At 38.8% G+C, this 22,490-nt stretch overlaps 1 protein-coding gene across 5 annotated transcripts in view; it reads left to right on the top strand.

The window, feature by feature from the left end:
• The window catches only part of LOC117302230 (rho guanine nucleotide exchange factor 10-like), a 64,179-nt gene continuing 41,689 nt past the window's right edge, over positions 1-22,490 (top strand). For all 5 annotated transcript variants that reach the window (XM_033786071.1, XM_033786073.1, XM_033786070.1 and 2 more), the window contains exon 1: positions 1-185. The gene's annotated coding sequence lies outside the window, so the exon portion shown is untranslated. The remainder of the gene's footprint in view (positions 186-22,490) is intronic.

The following is a 22,490-nucleotide window of genomic DNA, read 5'->3' as shown; positions in this document are numbered from 1 at the left end:
CAAGACGTGACAGACGACGACATTTAGCAGGCAGTGCTAACTTTACGGTCTTCGCAATTCGCAACAAAAATATGTCTTCAAAGTCTTCATATGGAGCCAGTGCAGTGAGCAAACAACGGAACTGAAGAACTGATAGTCGAAGAAGAAGATACTGCTGTATTCTGAGCCAAAAACATCTGTGCAAGGTAGGTAAAAATGGTTAAAATCACGACGTGAAAACTAGAGTATTCAGTTTTTATGTTTGACAAAAATACGCGTGAACTTTGCAGTGGGAGTCGGCAGCAGAACGTGTGATGTGTAGAGCTGTGTGTGATTGTGGGTGCCATTTGTCAACAAACCATTTTGGACCATCATTTTTAGTCGTGATAAATCAGTATCACATGACTTTGGCTTTACGTGAATACCAAATAAGGGAAGTGTTTTTCTTCTTCAATTGCTCTCTTGTCTTTCTTAGGGAATCATAATATTATATTAATAATAAGTTGTGACAATAACATTTCAATTCAATGAATGAAATTGCTGACATTGGACAATTTATTTTGACCAGATTATTTTGACGGACAACCGTTGACACTCTTCTTCAATCAATATTATCTGATGTAGGTACTTTTTGTTGGCAATAGCTGTGATCCCATCAAATAATTGTGTTTCTTTTTTTGTTTTAATGATTTTATCTTGCCATTGTTTTGTTAAGTCTTTATTCACAATACGAGCACTCATTTATGTTGATGACCAAATTGATTTCTTACATTTACAACAGTTTATATTTGTCATATTTTTCCAGGATAACATTATTGTGGCGAAAATACTGTATTTCTCCAACCTCTTACTTACATGCGTCAAGGAAGTATATTTTATTAAGAATTTATGGCAGAATGACAGGGAGGGATGAACAGGCTTTTTAGTATCAAAATCATTAATTTATAAACAAGTAAAGTTATTTTGCGGCCTATCTATAGGCTATGGGATGGTCTTGTTATGGTTTGTTTTAAAAAGATAATAATTAATTATTGTAACTACCAATTCCCAAGAGAGATAGCGCATCATCGCGAGGTCCCTATGCACTGTATATGGAAACAAAGTATTGTACGAAGAAAGCACATGTTTTTAACCAGGTTTTGAACTGTTCTGATGTCTCAGCCTGTTTGACTAACTCTGCATTATTTAGCTCATCTTTGTGAAACGTTTCCCAATAGGGCCATTTTGGTGAAAGATGCATCCCAGTTGTTTACAATACAGTTGCTACAATCTGTGTAACCAGTAAATAAATGCAAAAACAACAACAACAACAACAATCACATAACTTGAAAAACTGTAAGACCTACTACCAGATTATCCCATTAGCAAAACAGGTTCTTAAAATTAATTTTATCAAAAGTCTATGTCCCTACGAAAGGATTTAGACAGGGAAACTGTTTATAAAATTTGATTTAAATCTCATGGCTGTCCCGAGGCAGGATCTTTTCTTCTTTGATTGAGTAACATTGCATCACAAAAACGCAATACTTCCCACAAAAACAAAATTCCCTTTAACACAAATCAATCACATAGCCTATTGTCATTTACAGTGGGCATCCTCTACATAACCACATCAATATCTTGCTTGGAATACATCACGATTGCTCACGTAAGCTTTGAACTCAATTGTTTAGACCAGTTCTCCTATTCAGCGTAACACAAAAGGGGGTTCGTCTGCATGTTCCCAGTTATTAACTGCTCTTCTTGCAGGGCCGTTGTGGTAGTCATGCCGATATTGCAATTCTGGGTTAGAGCACGTACGAATGCTTTCCACTCAATTATCATCCGACTCAACATTTTACAGACCCGACTTCACCCTTTTTTAACCTTTCGTCATGAATAGTCACTAAACTGCGCCATATGCAGAAATTATATTGACAGTACTGCATTGAAAATTAATTTTGTTCAGACACATAATTATTGACCGTTCAATCTCAACCATCGTAATGACCTAACACCATGTACACCATGAACACCAAAATTCATTATTCTAAACTAATTATGTAGGCCTCACTACGCATCCTGTTAAAAAAAAATTGATTTAGTCGATGGCACTTTAAAGGGGATACGCAGGCTCGAGGCAACGAATGCGATTGCCTTTTTACACTGCTGGTCACTGCCTTGGTGCCCTGTAAAATGTTCTGGCAGTCGCAATTGTCCTTCTTTTAAGGTTGCCCTTTAGGCCATTTGTCTTGTTCTAACAAGAACACAAGCTCTGTGTTGCAGTCACTCAGTGGGCATTCCTTTAAATCCTGTTCTTCAACACATAAAATGGTTGTGTGTGCCCCTTACGTCGGCTTCAGGACCATACTTTGTATGATTTTTCAATTAAATAACTCCCCTAAAAATGAAAACACAACAATGTATACGCCTAGCAAACACTTCACTTTATTACTTGTTTTTATTGATAATGATGACTGTATCAGTGTGTGATTTGAGGCATTGTATGGTGAGGTATCAGTGTTATAAATAGAAAAACTGATCAGGGTACACTCTGAATTTTTCATCAAAATTTTGATGACTGTAGAACTGACCTGATTTTTGATATAAATTTCTTCATCAATGATTCTCGGAAATAGCCAAACAAAGAAAACAAAATATGTATGTCAATGAAGTAAGTAGGGGAATAACTGTAAAGCATTTTCAATTGAGTGACCTACATGTTCAATGTAAAATAATACTGACGTTTCCTTCATTTTCTACCTTGAAAATATATTTTTGTAAATGGGGGAGACTGTTTATTCAATTGAAATTTTGTTCATTGCATTTATTTGTTTGCGATTCCAATTCGATTGTTAAAGTGACCCATGCTTATAAAACGCCTCAGCGGGCCGTTAGGCCCTATATAAATGCCCGCTGGCAACCCTTTCCTCTAGGAAGCCCCTCAACGTCCGACTTGACACTTCACCGCACACGCTGTCCGGCAGTCAGGATATTATATTCATCTTTCCCTCATTGATTGAAATTGGCTCTTAATTGGGAGGGGAAACAATGATACCAAGGATGCGCTTACGATCCTACAGGTTTCTCTTTTTAAATTCTTGTCTTGTATATTTTATTTTGATTGGTCTGGGTGATGCTTAGAGGAAGACACTGGCGTCTTAATATTTATGCAGTTATTCTTCATCTGGAATTACTATTTTGTGGCTGTTTTTTTTTCATCGTGATTGCACTTTTTGTTAGGGTTCCTGTACTATCGTTGCTCAGCCTCTGAAGGTCAGCCAGAGCAATCATAGTCAGAAGTTGATATTTTTCTTAGGAGTCGTTGCACTTTCGAAGTACTCTACTCTTGTATTGAGACGGTAAAAGATTTGTAGCTTAGATTTGAGTGGTAAGTGTTTTGTCTTCAAATTGATTTTTAAAACCAAATCAAAACAACTGGTAGGCCTCAAGTGAAATGATACACGTGTACATCAAGCCATTGTCATGTAAGATTTGAAACTTGCAGGCCTGATACTTCACGGAGGCAATGAAGTTAATTGCCTCCATGCCCCATGGTCATTGCCTTGGTGCCCGTGAATGCTACAGTAGAAATTTACAATGTCCTTATTTACTGTTTCCTTCAAGGAGAAAATGCCTCGGTGCCCTTTCAAAAACTTGCATCGCGGGACTGTGCATGTACGGTCAAGTGACTAGCCAGCAAGACCAGTTAAATTGTCGTAGTCTGCAGCTTTGTCACAAGTCCGCAGCTTTTTCACAAGTATACAATCCACAATTCATAAAACTAAAACAGGGCTGTTGTTCAACAGTGAATTAGCGTGGCCGGCTGCTGTACATCGTACTGCATCATGCAGAAAAAGCAAGCAGACATTCAATGTTATGGCATGTATGGGTGTACAACACTGTACGTGTAATGTATAGTAGGGGGCCTAACTGTAATTGTAGATTGTACACTACATGTAGTTGAAGGTAGTGGCTTCCTATTAAACCAATTTATTCTCGGAGTGCTGTCAATGTTTGAAGCTCATCTCATAAGATGTATGACGTAGTGAACTGGCAACATAGCCGGCACTGTACTATCCTTGTCATTATTGTAAGGTTCCCTCAAGCGAAAGTGAAGAGCAGGGCTTGCCAGGGACTTCTCTTCTGACGTCCCGGTATTCTCGGAACAGCTGGTATTAAAGACATTCTGCTTGTTTTTTTTAGTTTTAATGTGAATGGGCTGAAAGGCAGATAAGCTGGACTCCTTTGACCACTCCCCCAAACTCCCAACACCATTAAAGTAAGGACCTCCCCGCCCCCTTAAAATGAATAATAGGGGGGGGGCCTAATAAATCAAAATATTGAATCAAATACAACAGGAGATAATAAAAATTACAATAAAAATAAAATAAAAAACAGATAAAATTTGTATTATAATAATAAATACAATACTTCGATCAAGAAAGCTTTTTGGCCTAGAAGATTAAGTGCGATACAGTTTACGTTTACATGCCTACAGCATTGGACTGACATCTTTCTTGTGGTAATAAATTGTCCGCCATAGGCCAGTCCAGTAAAATTGGGTAGATCAGATTAAATACACGCATTTGAAGTAAAGTGGTTGAGTGCTGAAAGGTTGAGTTTGTACTGAGGGGTTTTAGAGAAATTCAGATTACTGTTAAAAACATACTTTTGCCAGAAATAGGCAATATGAATGTTGTGGAAATGTTGTTTTTAGTCAACCGAAGACATACACAAACAAGGCTTGAAGTACATTATGCAAGGGACCACTGGTCAAAGTCGAGTAATTTTAAAAATTGGTCCAATAACTGCATTTAATTTAAGTCCTGCAGTCTGGTGTTATTTCAAAAATATTTGGCAGGATTATTATAACGTTGAACAAGGAAAACTTGAAAATGGCTTACAACAAGATATGAAGCATTGAAGCATACAGATAACTAGGCTAGCCCTCTACCATCTGAGCTATCAGTGCCATCGTTGTACGGGGTTACCCGTCAGGAGCCATTCAACCTTTGGCTGTACATAACCAGGGATCACACCAAAGTTTACGGCACAACCAGGGAAGCAGCAGGGCAAGGATCACAGTCATTACAAATCTATGTACATGAAAAAGACCCGACCCAGCAATATAAAGACATTACCACGGACGACAACATCTGGAACTTCGCCAAAGCATAATTTTCTTTCCTGATTTACCCGTCAGTTCACACACCCCAACAGCCGTTCGGGAGAGAAGATTTCCAAAACCCACACCTCGAGCGTACAGAGCTCTTAGATGTGTGTTGGCAGTGCTGGCCAAACAGATTCTGAAATTTAAGAAAATTACATTTGTTTTTTGTCTAACCAGTAGGTGACCTTTACAGCGGGGCACAGACGAGTCGTTAGATGTCAATATATAACCCACGGGTTAGCTTCTTACGCTTGCTGATTCTTATCTTAAAATATGTGCGATCCATTGTGGCGCAGAGTGTGCAAATTGTCTGAATGCATAATTCTGAACTCTACTTGTGCAGTTTTTATGCAATATGAGATCAAGGGTAAAAAAAAATAGATCGAGGGTGCTAATTCTCAGATGTTGTTTTCAAAAAAGAGAAAAGGAGAACCCAACTTCCTCTTTCGTACAATTCATCATATTGTGGAATAGACCGATCCATTAAGCTCCGCCCATTGCGTATTGACCAATCACAACGCAACAAAGGTCCCATGCGTGCGCGTATCTTGGCGCGCGTGGCAGAGTTGTGCAGAAAGGCATTGGAGAGCCCCACGTGTTCTTGCTCACACATGCGTCGTGGGCGGAGCCTACTGGATCGGTCTATTGGCTTTGGGTCATACTGTTTACACTGACTGTGCATATCAGGCTCATACTTGATAAGCATGCAAATTTCATACACACACAGTTTCCCACATCACATCATTTCTATAATTTAAACCATTGAAACTAGTTTCTCCCTTTGACCGCTTTCTCTACCTTGGTTTCCTCATGAAGAATTGATGTCATACTCGCACAGTTTGCCTTAGACACCATAATTTAAACCATAATTTAAACTATTGATATCGCTGATAGCGTTGTCATCAATCTATTCCAGGCATTCACGTCACGAACCCCAGTCAGGGCTGATTGGCCCTAAACGTAGATTGCCATCACTACTAATCTGGTGAAATGACAAATTAACAACATTCAATGGAACGTTGCTCATCGTGTTCAATCCAGTAATGAGGTTGGAAAAATCGATCGGCAGTAGGGACTTGATGAAAGAACCAAGGCTGCTGCTTTAAAGAAATTATAGAGAGCCATTGGAAAATGATTTACTTGCTGCTGTAGTTCGAACAAGGAAATCTGTGAAGCTATTGTAAACTAATGAATTGTGTTGGCATTTTAATTGCTTGCTTGCTGCTACATGTATGTTGTGTTCCAGTAAATCGGGAATCTATTATGTTGAATGTTTTAAATATCTTCCTAGTTGTACAAAATATTTTTGATTCTGCAGAAAGCGCCCTGAAAATAAATCAATCTTTCCATGTTTTGATGAACAGATTTGAAAATCTCCCTGATTATGAAATGTCCTTATTACACTGACAGGCCAGTACAGGTGTATGCTTCAATTTTGAAAGGGCAAGGGCACCAAGGCATCTTCTCTTTGGTAAAGGGGCACCCTATGATATGAAGAAATTTTAAGTTTCTACCGGATCATTTTAAGGGCATCAAGGCAATGACCAGGGGGCAATTGCCTTCAATGCCTGTGAAGTATCAGGCCCGACGCCTACATGAACACTGTACGTACACGTAGGACTGTACATGATGTCAAAGGCACCAAGGTAATGACCAGGGGGCATGGAGGCAATCGCCCTCGTTGCCTCGGTGCAGAGTATGTTGGATTTACAATATCCCTTTGTTGTACAATTTCGTCCTGATTGCAAAATTCAAGTTGGAAGCTACGTGTATAGCATTTTGTAATGCATTACATTACAGACGGATGACTTTTAGACTGGACTACTGCTGTGTATTTACACACAAGGATTAACAAGCATTGTCTGCAATGTTGTTATTTCTACACTGAACCTCATGACCTGATGACTGTTTGAATGATGTTGACGTCTGGCAACACACTGTGCACTGACATGATACATGTATTTAAGTTACATTGTCATATTCTTTCAGTGCCCACTTCTGGGGCATATTTAACCTAAAATACCTCCACCCTCGTACTAAAGAAAATGTAACCTACTTTTTTCCCAAGGACCCAATATCAATGTATGCTACCACAATGCACAAAATATGAATGTAACATTCTGAAATTAAGTCATTCTGACCAAACAAAAATGTATCTACATTTGTAGCTGATTTGTTTTGCCTTGGTACTCCAAAAGTTACTTCTGAGGGAGCCGTTTCTCACAATCTTGTATACAGAGTTGCTTGTTACCAAGTAAGTTTTCATGCTAACAATTATTGTAAAAGTAATTACCAATCGTGTTCAGTGCCTTTAGTCTGCCGTTCTGGAGGTCCTCTTTCTTTTTTATCTGGGTAAGGAAGGGAGGGAGGGAGGGAGGGGGTGGGGCGGAAGGATGTTCCTCTGGAACACAACACCGTTTCATGATAAGTGTCGTATGTTCCTCATGTTCAATCAGAAAGCGGCGCTTTGATTGGTTCTCACAATGCATACCTGATACGAAGATGCCAAGAACCATTAACTAAATTGTCTTGGCATGGAGGTATTGAGTTGCATCTCAAAGCCTACAAGGTCTTCCTCTACGTGGGTATTCCAAACTTGATTAATAATAACTGAAACTGGAACACACAAAAAAGACTCAAAACTTGAGCTACAATCATGTTCACTATCTCTAAAGGGGTGTTGCCTGCCTCATACTTCATGGAGGCAATTTAGGAAATTGCCCCCTTGGGCTTAGCATTGCTAAATCCTCCGAATCAATTGTTATTTCTCTCATACAGTTTAACTCAATGGCCGCAAATGGCACCCACACACACAAAAAGGCTCAAAATTTCAGCTATGTATTCATTGTCCATTCTCTTTATATACAGTAGCTTGGTATTGCCCGCCTGATACTTTATGGAGATGATTGGCCAATTGCCCTTGTGGGCATTGCAATTGCTGCCCCTTGAAATCCAGAGATCCTCCATTTCAAATTTGTATTTCTCTCATACATACATAAACTTTAAGGAAATATCAAGCATTTTTTTGGGCAGTTTTCTCGACAAGTACCTAGGCCTGTCAGCCTGTGTCTTCTGCTGAAACTGTATGTGACTTTTATTGTACATGTGTACATCTTTCTTTTAAAGTCTTGCCAATAAATCAGCATTACGTTTACAACAACCAATCTTTTACCCTACCTCTAATTACTTGTCAAAAATACTTTGCTCACCAAAACAGGTCAACCCTCTTAAGGTCTGTCCTCCAACAGGCTCAATTGACACATTGACCCCATTACTTGTCCATTCGGAAACCATACTATAAAATAGGCTGTGCGTTAATATCTCGCACCATTACTTTTGTACACAGTATGTGTTGCAAATAAAATTTGGGGTAAACTGCAAGTATGTAACCAACCTCTGGGCTAGTATTAGGCTGGTACAGTGTGGAGTAATAATTCAGTTCGGTTAAAAGAGGACCATTTTTATTTCCACATTTTTATAAGATAGCAATTACTCTAAACCTTTATAGGCTCCAACATGTCCAAGGATTTTAAATGATGAAATCATCGACCTTACAAAATATATGTGACTGATAAAACCAAAAGCTTCCTTTTATTCCATTGCAAAATCTTGAAATCTAAGGGGCATCAAGACCAGGGCCACGTGGTCAGAAAATTTGAAACACGTTTTGAGACTTAAATTTTCCTGGTATCTGCATTCATGATAATAATTCTTCCTACATTGATTTCTGATTCCTTTGTAAAATGGAAAGCTTTCTTTTTATTGATTTCTTGTGTAATGAAACTTGATTTTAATTTTAATGAGTACATCAAGAAAATTGTTTCACATTATTTTGCACTGCAATCTTGAACCTTTCCTTAGGGGAGAAGACGCATGCACGCGATCACTACTGTGTACTATTCCCTTCATCTGTTTCAAGCCCAGGGATATTTCTGATATTAAAGACTCTTTTTTGGGTGGTTCTTCGTCGGAGCTTTGCTGGAATTGATTTTAATCTTTCAATGAGGAGATCACGATCGTTCTACAACCCCCCCTTATACGTCAGTACAACTCATTGGGCGATTGTTTTACGTGCATCTTAAGAATCTGACGTAGCATTATACATGTACATGTACTCTGGAATGTTCCTGGGGTATTTTGACGGCTAGGCAGGCATATCTCTCCAGAGAGTGTCAAGATGAAGACAGGAAAGTTTCCTGTCACGCTTGCTAAAAATACTTAAGTTTTAAGTGCAACTCATTGATTGGTGGGTAAAGAAAGCATTAAACAACAAAATATATACTTTTTTTGTAATTTCTTTTTATAAACTTCATTAAGCTCAGGCGTACTATGATTGTCAGAATATTAAGTATAGTTGTAGCCTCGACGATGTGTCAGTAACCCTTTTAGTTTCCATTCATGAAAATACAGCCTGTAAATTAAAAGCTGGTTATAAATAAGTGGTTTCTCAGTCAATCGCTCTCTCACAGGTTTATTATTTTGTGCTTTGTTGGGATACACCAAGTGAGAATACAGGTCTTTGACAAATACCAAAGGTGTCCGTCCCAGTGCCTTTAAGAAAACTTCCTTCACTCTTAAGCCGAAAGTACGTACACACACACTGCAGTCTCCACAAGCCAAGTCTAAGTGTCATATGCAAATTTTCTCTGTCGGCGATTACTCTGCCCGGAGGCACTTTATTATTTTTAAAATGAATTCCCTGACACCCGTAACGTTACCCTTGAGTGTTTTAAAATGTGTATTTTATTTTGGGTTCCCGTTGCTCTCCAGGCGCCACTTGATATTTGTTTTGAGCACGTTCAATCAAAAACGGTTGTGATATGAATGGCGCTCATTAACGTTGTCCGACAGCGGCCGTGGTGTATGCAGAGTCAGTGTATACTGTGCAAATTCCCAAGTTTAAAACGAGATGACATTGTCGACTGTCATGCATGAGATCTTATATGACAATTTGAGCGGTAATTTTGATCCTCACCTGTGCGGAATTCCCACTGGAAGTGTTTCTCAATTGCTTATTTTCATTTGCTTATTTTCCAATTGCTTACATATTCAATTGACTAAGAGAGGTTTGCGGTAATAACACCATGTGAATATTTCCTTTTGAGTAGTGTTGGTTCTGAAAATCACCAGTGGTTAGAACCAACCCTACACAAAAAGAGATATTCACACACAATGGTGTTATACAATGGTGTTACCTCAAACCTTTGGGGTGAACAACTTTCCCAACCATACATGTAATACTGTTGTTTTCTCTATTATAATGGAATCCAGCTCCTTTTATCAACCTTTCTACTGAGGAGACTGTTCCCAAAAGCTCCTTGAGAACTCCAGAAGTTACCAACAGGTGGAAACAAACATCATTTGAACAGACCATAAGATGGAACCATCATACCTTCTAAAATATTGAGCGAGGTATTAGAAATTATAGTCAACGATGACTCTTATTCCTGATTTCAACACATCTGGACTCTGAGATTAGATCCAAATGTACTGCGACTGTGTGTGTAAATATTGCTTTAGGCACTATCAGGAAAAAAATGTTTTGCATTTCCCGTTCCATAAAAAGATGTCTGGCCGGTAAGTGACACAAGGGATGATCCTTTTATGTAAATTTGAAAGTGCCAATGTTGGCATTCATCCAACTTCCTAGACTCTGGGTCGGGATCATGTGACATGTGAAGTCACAAGTTTTTTACCCATGGTCCCTCAGGTCATACTAAAAAGCATGCAGGTCATCAAAGTCTTAAAAGAAACGAAGATGTTTTGATATTTTGTTTGATATTTTTAAACAAAGTGTGAACTTGTGAGGAAGATTTTGACTTTGCACTAACGTCAAAACGTTTGGAGTTATCATTTAATAAAAGTTCCTCAATACCTGAGGGGCCTTTGGTTATTACACCTTGAAATGTGAGCTGGTTTCTCTAGTGTACTGCCTCCCTCTGGCCCAGAGATATGTTTAGCTTCCATTAAAAACCTTTTAGGGGTTTCATATTTGATCCGCCGCATTTGGTTTTTATTTCGTTGCGGGCAGCTTCAGGACTGAAGTTGGTTTCCATTGATTTACAGAACCTTGTAGGAGACTATGACTACCCGGCTTACCAAAACACCCCAGCAGCTGTCAAACTACATACATGGTACTATGTACTTGTGAAAACAAGTTTTTGTAAATTGTGCTCATTACAGTTTCTTAAAGGCACTGGACGCTATTGGTAATTGCTCAACAAATTGTAAGTATAAAAACTTACTTGGGAACGAGCATTGGAGAGCTGTTCATAGTATAAAACATTGTGAGAAACGGCTCTCTCTCAAGTATTACATGTAGCTTTTGAGAACGAGGTATTTTTTTCACTAAAATAATAAAATACTTTAAGCCTGGAGCCTTTTATTGGGCATCTGAAAACACACAAATTTGTGCAGCAAGGTTGTTTTTTTCTTTCACTACTCTCTTCCAACTTCGATGACCAATTGAGCCCAATAATCACAGATTTGTTATGGGATACACCAAGTGTGAAGACTGGTCTTTGAAAACTACCTAACATGTCCAGTGCCTTTAGCTTACATATTGGATACAATGTACAGTACAGGTACCAGACTAATTGCGTTGGTCCATGAGCATGAAGAGTTCTCAGCAAATGACAAATTGCTAAATGGCAGCGCCATCTAAACTCATAATTGCTGATATTGCATCAGAGTTTCTTACATTCGCGTGGCAGTGGGCAATAATTGGTTGGATAATTAATCTAATAATAATATGTCAAAATGTCATGAAAGCAAATTGTGGTAATTGGAGAGAAAAATTATGTTATGAGTTGTTTATTTAAGAGCATGGCTGCTGTGGTTGGGATCATTTGGGACATTGATGGAATTTACTTTTGTCTAAGAATGGATCTTGACTTAAAACAGGATGTTTTTAAATTTTAAACTAATCTTATTTTATTTACTCCAAAGGCAGATGGAAATTGGGGAATGTATACCTTTGGTTTTTTTGAACCATTATTTTGTTATAAACTAAAATAAAATTGGTGTGTTTAAAATACATTTCAGTAAATCCTGACCAGCAATTTTATTGCATTTACACAGATTTGTTTACATAATGTGTTTATTGAAAAAAAATGAAAAAGTGGAGGACGGAAATTAATTGACACTTCCAAGAAAACAGTATGCAATAGTGAACTCTTTTTTATTTTGAGTAACATGTTATTTATTATGGCCATCCCTACCTCAAGACACAGACACATGAACGAATAAGAAGTGGAGAGGCTGAGTCATTGGTGCATTCATGAATAATTCATGATGCTAGGCGCCTCATTAATTCGCTCATTTGCATTTTGGAAATACGCATCTGCTCAAGATCTGTGCACACACACAGTCATGATCACAAAGAAACAAAGTCAATAGTTATTGAATGAATGGTGCCTCAGAAATTTTTGTTTTACATAATTGTAAAATTTGTTGCCGTTTATAAATGAGTTTGCCAGGGTAGCTCGTTCCGTTTTCAAGAAAGTGTCCTCACTGGGAAAATCGACAAGACCCCAGGGATTTCTGCTCAGAGTGTTTTTTGGACCAGAATTCTATAAAGCAATCCATATAATCTGATAAACCAACCAGCACATTTCTATCACACATTTTGAGCTCTGTGTTGCATACGTTCTTTTATCTTTTTTTTAATTATTATTTATTGTTATTATTATTTGCCAAAACAAAATACAAGACAAATTTTACCCGAAATGGGCAAGGGACAGTAAAAGCATAATGATCCGTAGATCAAGATTTTGTTTCCTTTGAACTACTTTCCATATGGTCTTGTTCCCAAATTGAGACAGCAAATTTGCTGATGGAACATTTTGTCCGTTACAACAACTGCTGTTTGAGCAATTTCTGTCGTGTACAAAGAAACTGAAATTAAAGTGTGCAATGTGCTGATTAGGTTTTCATGGTTTTGTTTTAATTGTGCCAAACTCTTTTATGTCCAACTTACATGACTTATGGTCGTTCTCCCGATAAAAAATTTGCTGATGGAACATTTGTCCTTTACAACAACTGCTGTTTGAGCAATTTCTGTTGTGTTTAAAGAAACTGAAATTCAAAGTGTGCAATCTGCTGATTAGGTTTTCATGGTTTTGTTTTGTGCCAATTTTTGTTGTAACCCAGTGTCATGTGGCAGGCGCTGTGAGATGACTAAAAACCTTGTCAGTTTTCCCATGGCAAACTTTGCAAATGGCCTCTCCAGCGCTAACTTTAAAGGGCGCACTGTAACGCAAATCGTCCTAAAAGGGATGCATAATTTTTTCCTTATAATCAAGCAAAACCATTCATATTACAAAAAATAACTATTCTGTATTTATCTTGCTTTATATTATAACTAAATAAATGCCTCTGAAGAAGGTCCGGTTTGGATTGAAAGCTAAGGCCATCTACCCTATTTATTATAACTAAATAAATATGGTGCAACCTGAAATACAAGAGTGTTCTACTTTTCAGTTTTCATACTAACAGTTTTTCCAATTTTTGTTTTCGGTTTTAATAAGTATCTGAAACCATAATGTGTTTTGCAGCATGTGAATGCCTGTGTGGGTTTTTAACATGGTGCCCCTTTTAAAAAACGTTTCAACAAGTGATTTTCACCTTTTTTCATAAAAGACTTGAGGACTAATGAACCTGAAAGGATTGACTAGGATTCGAACTGCCTCTAGCTACCGGGCAATCTCGGTGGTCTAGTTGGTATGACACTGCTCTAGAATTGCAAGGTCGTGGGTTCGAATCCCACCCGAGTAAAATGCCTGTGATTTTTTTCACAGGACTCGGGAAAGTACTGAGTATACAGTGCTACACACATCGGTGTATATGGGTGAAAACCAAAAATTAAAGACCACTCTTGATCAATAAACCCCATTAACAAGGTGCTTCCAAATATGCAACACAATTTTATGAAACCAAAATGCACTAATGACCTTATATTCCTGCGCAGGCGAAACGTTTTGCCACTAATGATTCTGACGAGTCTGTAAGATGTTTGCCCTCCAGGGTAAAAAAGCACTAGACTAGAACCAATGCTCCAAATTCAAATTCATCCCTGGATTTGATACCCTGCCCATATTCCCATTATAAATACAGCTGTGTGTAGTAATTTAAGGCACTGGCCACTATTAGTAATTACTCAAAATATTTATTAGCATAAAACTGACTTGGTAACAAGCAATGGAGAGCTGATTATAGAATAAAACATTGAGAGAAACAGCTGTCTCTGAAGTAACCTAGTTTTTGAGAAAGAGGTACTTAATCTCAATTAATAAAAGGCTTCAGGCCTGAAGTCTTCCAATATTTTGTAAGGCATCTGAAAGCACACAAATTTGTGCAACAAGGACAACGTTTTTTTTTTCATTATTCTCTTGCAAACTCGATCACCAATTGAGTCCAAATTTTCTGTTGGGATGTACACCAGATGAGAATACTGGTATTTGACAATTACTTTGCCTTTTTAACATGTTTGTCCCAAGACTATCAGCCTAGGGTGGACCTGGGCCAGCAAGGGCTGTCACCATGGTAGTGAGCGCCAGCGCCATGGTACTTGAAAATGCGGCCGATCATATCATGTCGACCAATCGACGCTGCCTGGCTGAGAGAATAACATACATAAGACCTGTGATTACGGCGAACGCAGTGCTCTGATGCCATTCACTGAATATGCATGAGGTCGTCTGTAAAGGAAGTGGTGTTGAGTAGGGGATGGAGCATTAAATATTGAGGGGGCATAGGGGGGGTGGCTGTTTGGGGTATGTGTAAATCTTGAGAGCTTGAGATGTGGGGAAATGGGACGCACATTGTGTATAGTTGTTGTCATTCACGTTTGTTGATTTAATTGTAGCCTTTTGGAGAGAGTGTTTTACAGGCCTGATACTTCACATTGCCTCCATGCCCCCTGCAGTCGGTTTCATAAAACGCTAGGATTAATCCTATCTAGAGTTAGGACGAGTAACTCATCCTAAATTAGGATGGGTTTAATGCGTCCATATTCTATAAGATTAATTCTAAGTTAGGAAGAGTTTGGTGAAATCGACGGCTGGTCTTATTGCCTTTGAGATGTCCTTAAAATGCTCCAGTAGAAATTTGCAATTTCCTCATTGGGTGTGCCTTTTCCAGAAAATACCTTTTGGTGACCTTGCCCTTTCAAAAACGAAGCATACATTCTAGAGGCCTGGGTTTAGTTTGGGAGAACCAGAAAGGGGAGTGGGGTACCATTGATTGACATGCAACCTCATGAATATTCAGTGAATGACATCATAGCTTTTAAAAAACCAATCCTCCAGTGTGTATACACTTGAAATCTAGGTTAAGAACTTGTTGTCTACTCAGTCACTGAATATTCATGACCTAGTAGCTATGGATAACACTAGCAGTCTTGCCTTTAGGGGCGGGACTTAAGGATGGGAGGAGGGTGAAGTAATCTTTGGGGCTCTTATTAAGTACCACACCCCTACTACCGCCATGCTCCTACATAATACTCAAGTATAGTGGCAGCTGCACAGTCTAAAGTACTGTGTTTGTTTTTGAACTTGAAATGTGGATGATTGTTATATTGTGTATTGTATTCCATGGTTTATCATTGTATCAGCTGCTTTATCTGAGCTAATGTACCTTTGCTGGCTAATGTGGTACATGATAATTGTCAGTACCGGTTCAAAGTTTGTATGGGTTTTAAATAGAATATACACCACTTGACAGGTATGATTGAATTCTAGGAGGCAAGAGAGGTCTCCATGCCTGTGACCAATTACATGTTGGCCCGATACTTCATGGATGTTACAGAGGCAATTGCCTCCAATGGCCCTTGTCATCCCCTCGGTGGCCCTTGTCATCCCCTCTGTGGCTCTTGTCATCCCCTCGGTGGCTCTTGTCATCCCCTCGGTGGCTCTTGTCATCCCATCGGTGGCCCTTTTCCTATAGTTTCCTATAGGTGTGCCCTTAACTAAGGAGAAGCACCTTGGTGGTGCCCATGCTCCTTCAAAAACCCAAAGCATCAGCCCCTTAACCACTTTGTACAATTTCGCCTCTGTGACCTCCTTTCACATGTAGTGTGTTTTCATTCCCTACTTGATTGCATCCATGGGTTTTGCCCATTTTGCATTTTCCTAGAGCATACGTAGATGTTGTTCACAAGGTAAAATTCAAACCTTTTCAGTAAAACTTAGTCCAGAGCTTTGCTGAGTAAGCACTAACTAGTCATAAAATTAACCAAATTATATAATAACTGCTCATGGATGGTATAGACCTTTATCACGGTGCAGCCATCTTGAATTTCTCCCATTGATATCAATGTTACCAAACCGAGGCTGGAAGAACAAAATAGTCTGGTTCCTATTTCAAAATGATTATTAGCTTTCATTATTGTTATTGGATACGAGGAACATGACCAAGATGGAGGCAGTATGATAATGGTCTATAGTACACTCTCTTCACCTTTCAAGTATTCTGTTCCTCAAGGTGTTCCACTCAGCAGCTGTATGAAATAGTGCCTAGGTACATTTCTTATTCGTCTCGTGGCGAGTATTTTAAACCCGTGGACACTCAATTCCAAGGGATTGTGGTCGTCGCTCTGGAGGATATTTTAAGCACTGCTAGCGCATAATTGGGTCAGACAGTCTGTACTACGCGGTGATGTGTGGATTTGATGGGGACGTTCTGGAGCCACAGCTCGCTATTGAAATGATGTTAGCAGTTAGCGTGATGTTAAAAGCAGTGGACACTAATTGCAATTGCTTAAAATAATTGTTAGCATGAAAGCTTACTTGGTAACAAGCAATGGAGAGCTGTTGATATTATGATACATTGTGAGAAACGGCTTTCACTGAAGTAACATAGTTTTTGAGGGAGAGGTAGTTTCTCACTCAAAATATTATAAGACTTCAGGCACAAGGCATTTTTTAGGTACCTTATTATTCAAAACCACAGTGTGGATATTGAATGGTCAGACAGTCTTCAGTCAAACTTAAGTATCACTTGAGTATTGTGACTCAGACCCGCAACATTACAGTACATGACAAACTACATGTACCATCGTTCATTTAAGGTATACAGTGTAGTCTATGAAACCTCAAATGAACAGATTGTCTCAAGATTGGCTTTGAAATGAAAATGGAAAAGTACAGAGACCAGCTGCGTAGACATCAACTCAATCCCTAGCTTGAGAATACAGTGGCACTTGTCTCCTACAACGCATCATTATCGGTTGCTATATCAAGGTTTTAAAGGTACTGGACACGATTGGTGTTACTCAAAATAATTGTTAGCATGAAAAACATACTTGGAAACGAGCAATGGAGAGCTGTTGATAATACAACATTGTGAGAAATGGCTCCCTCTGAAGTAACATAGTTTTTGAGAAACAAGTTATTTCTCACTTAAATATTTGAAATGACTTCGAGACCTCAGCTGAGGTATCGAATTCAATGAATCTGAAAGCACACTTATCCGACAAGGGTATTTTTTCTTCCATTATTATCTCGCAGCTGCAACGACCAGTTGAGACCAAATTTTCACAGGTTTGTTATTTTGTGCATACTATGTTGAGATACACCAAGTGAGAAGACTAGTCTTTGACAATCACCAATAGTGTCCAGTGTCTTTAAGGAGGATGGATTGTACCGAGTAGTAGGGTTGCTATATCAAGACAGATGAGATCCTAAGCGACCGCTGTCTTAAGTCTTATTTCTTCCAGACCGAGGATATTACTGGAAAGTGTAGTCAGAGTTCAAAGGGGGTGATTGGTACACTATTGGTAATTACTCAAAATAATTATTAGCGTAAAACCTTTCTTGGTGACGAGTAATGGGGAGAGGTTGATGGTATAAAACATTGTGAGAAATGGCTCCCTCTGAAGTGCCATAGTTTTTGAGAAAGAAGGAACTTTCCACGAATTTGATTTCGGGACCTCGAGTTTAGAACTTGAGGTCTCGAAATCAACTATCTAAACGCACACAATTTCGTGTGACAAGGTTATTTTTTCTTTCATTATTATCTCGCAAGTTCGATGATCGATTGAGCTCAAATTTTCACAAGTTTGTTATTGTATGCATATGTTGAGATACACCAATTGTGAAGGCTAGTCTTTGACAATTACCAATAGTGTCCACTGCCTTTGAAGCCATTGGACACTCTCTGAACAGAACAAAAATTTAAAGTTCACAGATTTACAAATAACTTACAGGGTTTAGTTAACAGAAGGTAATGGTGATAGACTTCCCTTGAAATATTATTTCATATGCTTTACTTTTGAGAAAACATTAAAACAATTAACAGATTTTTAAACACATGTCATGACACGGCGAAACATGCGGAAACAAGGGTGGGTTTTCCCTTTTTTTTCTCCCGACTCCGATGACCGATTGAGCCTAAATTTTCACAGGTTTGTTATTTTATAAGTTGTGATACACGAAGTGTGGGCCTTTGGACAATACTGTTTACCGATGTTGTGCGATTGCTTTAAATGTAAATGAGCAAGAAGGTTGTACTCGTAATTGAGCGAGGCCAAGACAAGGCTTAAACAGTAGTCAGTGTAATGTGTATGAAGTGACTGATGTGTGGGCGGGTAGTAGTAAGCTGTTTAGAATGTACTTGTCAAGCTTGTGGGCAAACATTTCTGAATACCTCGGATAAGACTTGTGGAAGCTTAATTGATTGTAAATAATGCATCAAGAATAGAGAATTTTGTTTTCTTTTTTCACACCTATGATTGTTAAGGTAAATACTCAATACTTTCCGGGTTGGAAAGCAATGACTGTACAGTGCTGAAAAGGTCCATGAATTCTGTTTTCTTTTATCAGGCCTATAATAAATACGACTATATGGCCAAAGCCAGAGAAGAACATTCCAAAAGAAGAGTTTTTCAGTGCAGTGTCTTCTGGGTAGTAAGACTAGGATGCCATACAGGGGGCAGCATATTCTGCCATGGGATGTACGAAACCATGTTGACTATTGTCCAAATGCGAAGTGACTTCTTATTCGGCTGACAACTGAAATGATAAATGTGGCGTCTTAACCCAGTAGCACACCATTTTTTACAACTTATTAAAAGAAAGCCCCATGTGGGAGGACACACGTCTTCCAGTCGATACGGACCTGGAACGAACCATATGTCACGTCCATGTGTGCCGTGCCTGTGTGCATGTTCTAAAAAACGTGGTGACCCATGCCAATAAGGTTTCAGAGTTTACATGTTGTACATGATGCATTTTGTGAAAAGCTACAGACTGAGGAATGGTGTGAGTGCACTTTTGTCTTCCTTCTGTCCCCCACCCCCCCCCCCCCACACCCAACTGTCCCCCGTCCCAAAAAAAAAACCTTTCTCGAGAGAGAGTGAAATATCTGTATAGCGCATTCATGGACTGTACATTTTAGTGTACTGATATGTGCACTTTGAGTACATTATGTTTGCGCGTGTTGTCAACTGTACATGTAGGCACGTCTACATTAGCCGTATTGATCTTCAGATTGACTAGAGGTTGTTGAAGCCCCAGGTGCTATACCCCTTCAGCATTTCCATACGGTACACCTTAAAGGCAGGAGACACTAGCTCAAAATAGTCGTTAGCATAAACTTCTTGGTAATGAACAATGGAGAGCTGTTGATACAATGTAGTTTAAACATTGTGAGAAACGGCTCCCTTTGAAGTAACAAAGTTTACTAAAATATTTGAACTGAACTTAAGAGACCTCAGCTGAGGTCTCAAACTCAAGGCATCTGAAAGCACAAAACTTGTGCAACAAGGGTGTTTTTTCTTCCACTATATTCTTGCAACTTCCACGGCCAACTGAGTCCAAATTTGTACAGGTTACTATTTTATGCATTTAGTTGAGATACACCAAGTGAATAGCATTTAAGAAGATGTTTTTGCTGTTGACCAACTGTACTGTACATGAACATAAGTGCTAAGTAAGCATTATTTGTTAGAGCTGTCATTTGAAAAATTATGCCTAAAAATCCAATATAGAGTGGACTCCACAATATAACAACACCTGCTGGGTCCATTTGCACAAAGATGCTCTTTAACTAGAAATACAATGTAGCTTACACTTCCAAGGCAGTCTAAATTTGCTGGAGTGATCAAACATCCCGAATCGAGATGGATTGCAATCGCAATGCCACCTGCCACCGAGCACGCATAGACAAAGACGCCACCTGGACAATACGCACACCTTCAGGCTATCCCAACATTGATACAGGATGTCATTAGAAGCATTTCCACATAACACGGACGCCTGGCAAGGTATTTAGCTGGCAACATCATTGTGGTGGTGTGTTATGGTTGAGCGTCATGTGTATTGATCAACCTTCAATCAAGTGGAACCGGGTTCGAATTCCCAATTAGGATGTCTACAATGTATACATGTGCGGCAGGAACTTACATTGTATATTATAACCATTCATGTACATGTAGTATGTACTTGCGGGGCAAGGGCACCAAGGCATTTTGTAATTGGTAAAGGGCACCCTATGAGGAAATTGTAAACTTTTACTGGAGGAGCATATTTCAAAAGGCACCAAGACAATGATCAAAGGACAATATTAATAATGAAAATAATTGTTGTCCAGGGCTGTACGCTTCGTTTTTGAAAGGGCAAGGGTACCAAGGCATTTTTTTCTTGATAAAGGGCACCCTGATGATGAAATTGCAAATTTCTACTGTAGCATTTCAAAAGCACCAAGGCAATGACGGTGGGACACGGAGGCAATTGCCTTCGTTGCCTCCGTGAAGTATCAGGCCTGGTTGTCAGTACTTTACGCGAAGCTCTAATCCTAGCTGAGTTCAGACCGATGTCAAAAGTGAAATGAAAACACGCAAATAACACTCTAAATAAAGCGGAATCGCCTCATCCATGGAATTTCATCAGATCAATTCTACAGCCTTTTGCTTTTTGCGCTTCGCGTTTATTTGCTACATGGTTTATTGTGCACAAATTATTTCTGTTCACACTTGTTTTGGTGTTTTCCACGCTCCGTCGCGATCACTGGATTTGATTAATACACCATTTGTCATCTGAAGAAGCAAGCAACGGGTGAGTGGGATGTCGGCTTGCATCGCCGATATTCGACTGATGCATGGGGTCCAAGCGCTGGCTGATCAAAGGCGGCGATTGAAGGGCCAAGGTCACTCTTAACACTTCAGTTACTTCTTACAAATAGCCAGCTGATGTGAGGGCTTGACTTTATATGAGCGTTTTCTTCCTTAGGCCAAACAAATAAAGTTATGTTTAGTGTCCACGCCCACTTCCCTTTTTAGAGGCCACCTCCTCTTTTTTGTTTTGTTATATAAATAGAAACAAAATAAATTTAAAACTTATATTTTAAAATAAATTGGCCTGTTCAGCATCCCCTCTTGTTTCCTTTTTTTGATACCAACCTCCTTTTTAATTTTAATATTTTTTATTTTTATGATAAAAAAAAAAAGGGATGCATTTTAACGATCTTAGATAAACAAAAAATAGATTGAAAAAAATAGCCTTGCAGGTTGTCTTTAAGAATGTGTCAGCCGACCATTTAAAAAAGACAAAAACCTCCTCCCTTTTTTCAAAAAGGCAAGATGCTAAACATGTTCTTTTTTGTTTGGCCTTATATGAGAGTTTTCCTCCCCACCTTGCCTCATCTCCTTCCCCCCTCCCCAAGCTCTCCCCAAGCTCTCCAGCGAGAACAATTACTGTCATGTTGCGGTTTAAACCTCCTCAAAGACAACTTATACGCTCTGTAGATTCCTCTGAGATTGCTTAGGTCAGTGTGACCTCTCCAAAACATTTAGACTTGTTCGTTGTTTAAGTTCGAGTAGATAAAATCCACAGCCGTAAGATGTTCTTGCTACTAGATTGAGATTGGTGTGAATTTGAAATATCAAAAGATATCGGTTTTTATCCCCCCCAAAAAATTTGAATCTGAGATCAAAATTATTCATATTGGATATTCATGGATTATTCATCCTGCGATTTGCTCCAGATTTCCGATGAAATCCCAAGAATGCTACCATCTTTTGAAATGAAATTTTCACTGGTATATTTTTCATATCTCTACATTTATTCAGGATTGAAACACGCAAACGGTTGTGAAAACCAAAGGTATTCTTTGCTTTTAAGTTTCATTTGAATTATTGTAGGCCTAATGTATCTTCTTGTTTGTACTAGCTACATGAGCACTGTTCCTGATGTGTACGCTTTTTAACTTCTCATTATTAATGTTATGATAAAACACTTTACCTCTAACAGTAACTCAGTATGTGACTTTGTCTCCACCAAGGTCATCCTCTTCACTGAGTCACATCAGGGTAATAAATGTCATGACAACTCCTTTCCTCTCGGCTCAACGTGAAACTGTAAAC

This window comes from Asterias rubens, chromosome 18 (assembly GCF_902459465.1).
Source record: "Asterias rubens chromosome 18, eAstRub1.3, whole genome shotgun sequence".
In the NCBI taxonomy this organism is placed as follows: domain Eukaryota; kingdom Metazoa; phylum Echinodermata; class Asteroidea; order Forcipulatida; family Asteriidae; genus Asterias; species Asterias rubens.
The sequence above is the reverse complement of the archived record's forward strand: the minus strand, read 5'-3'. Positions and strand labels throughout refer to the sequence as shown.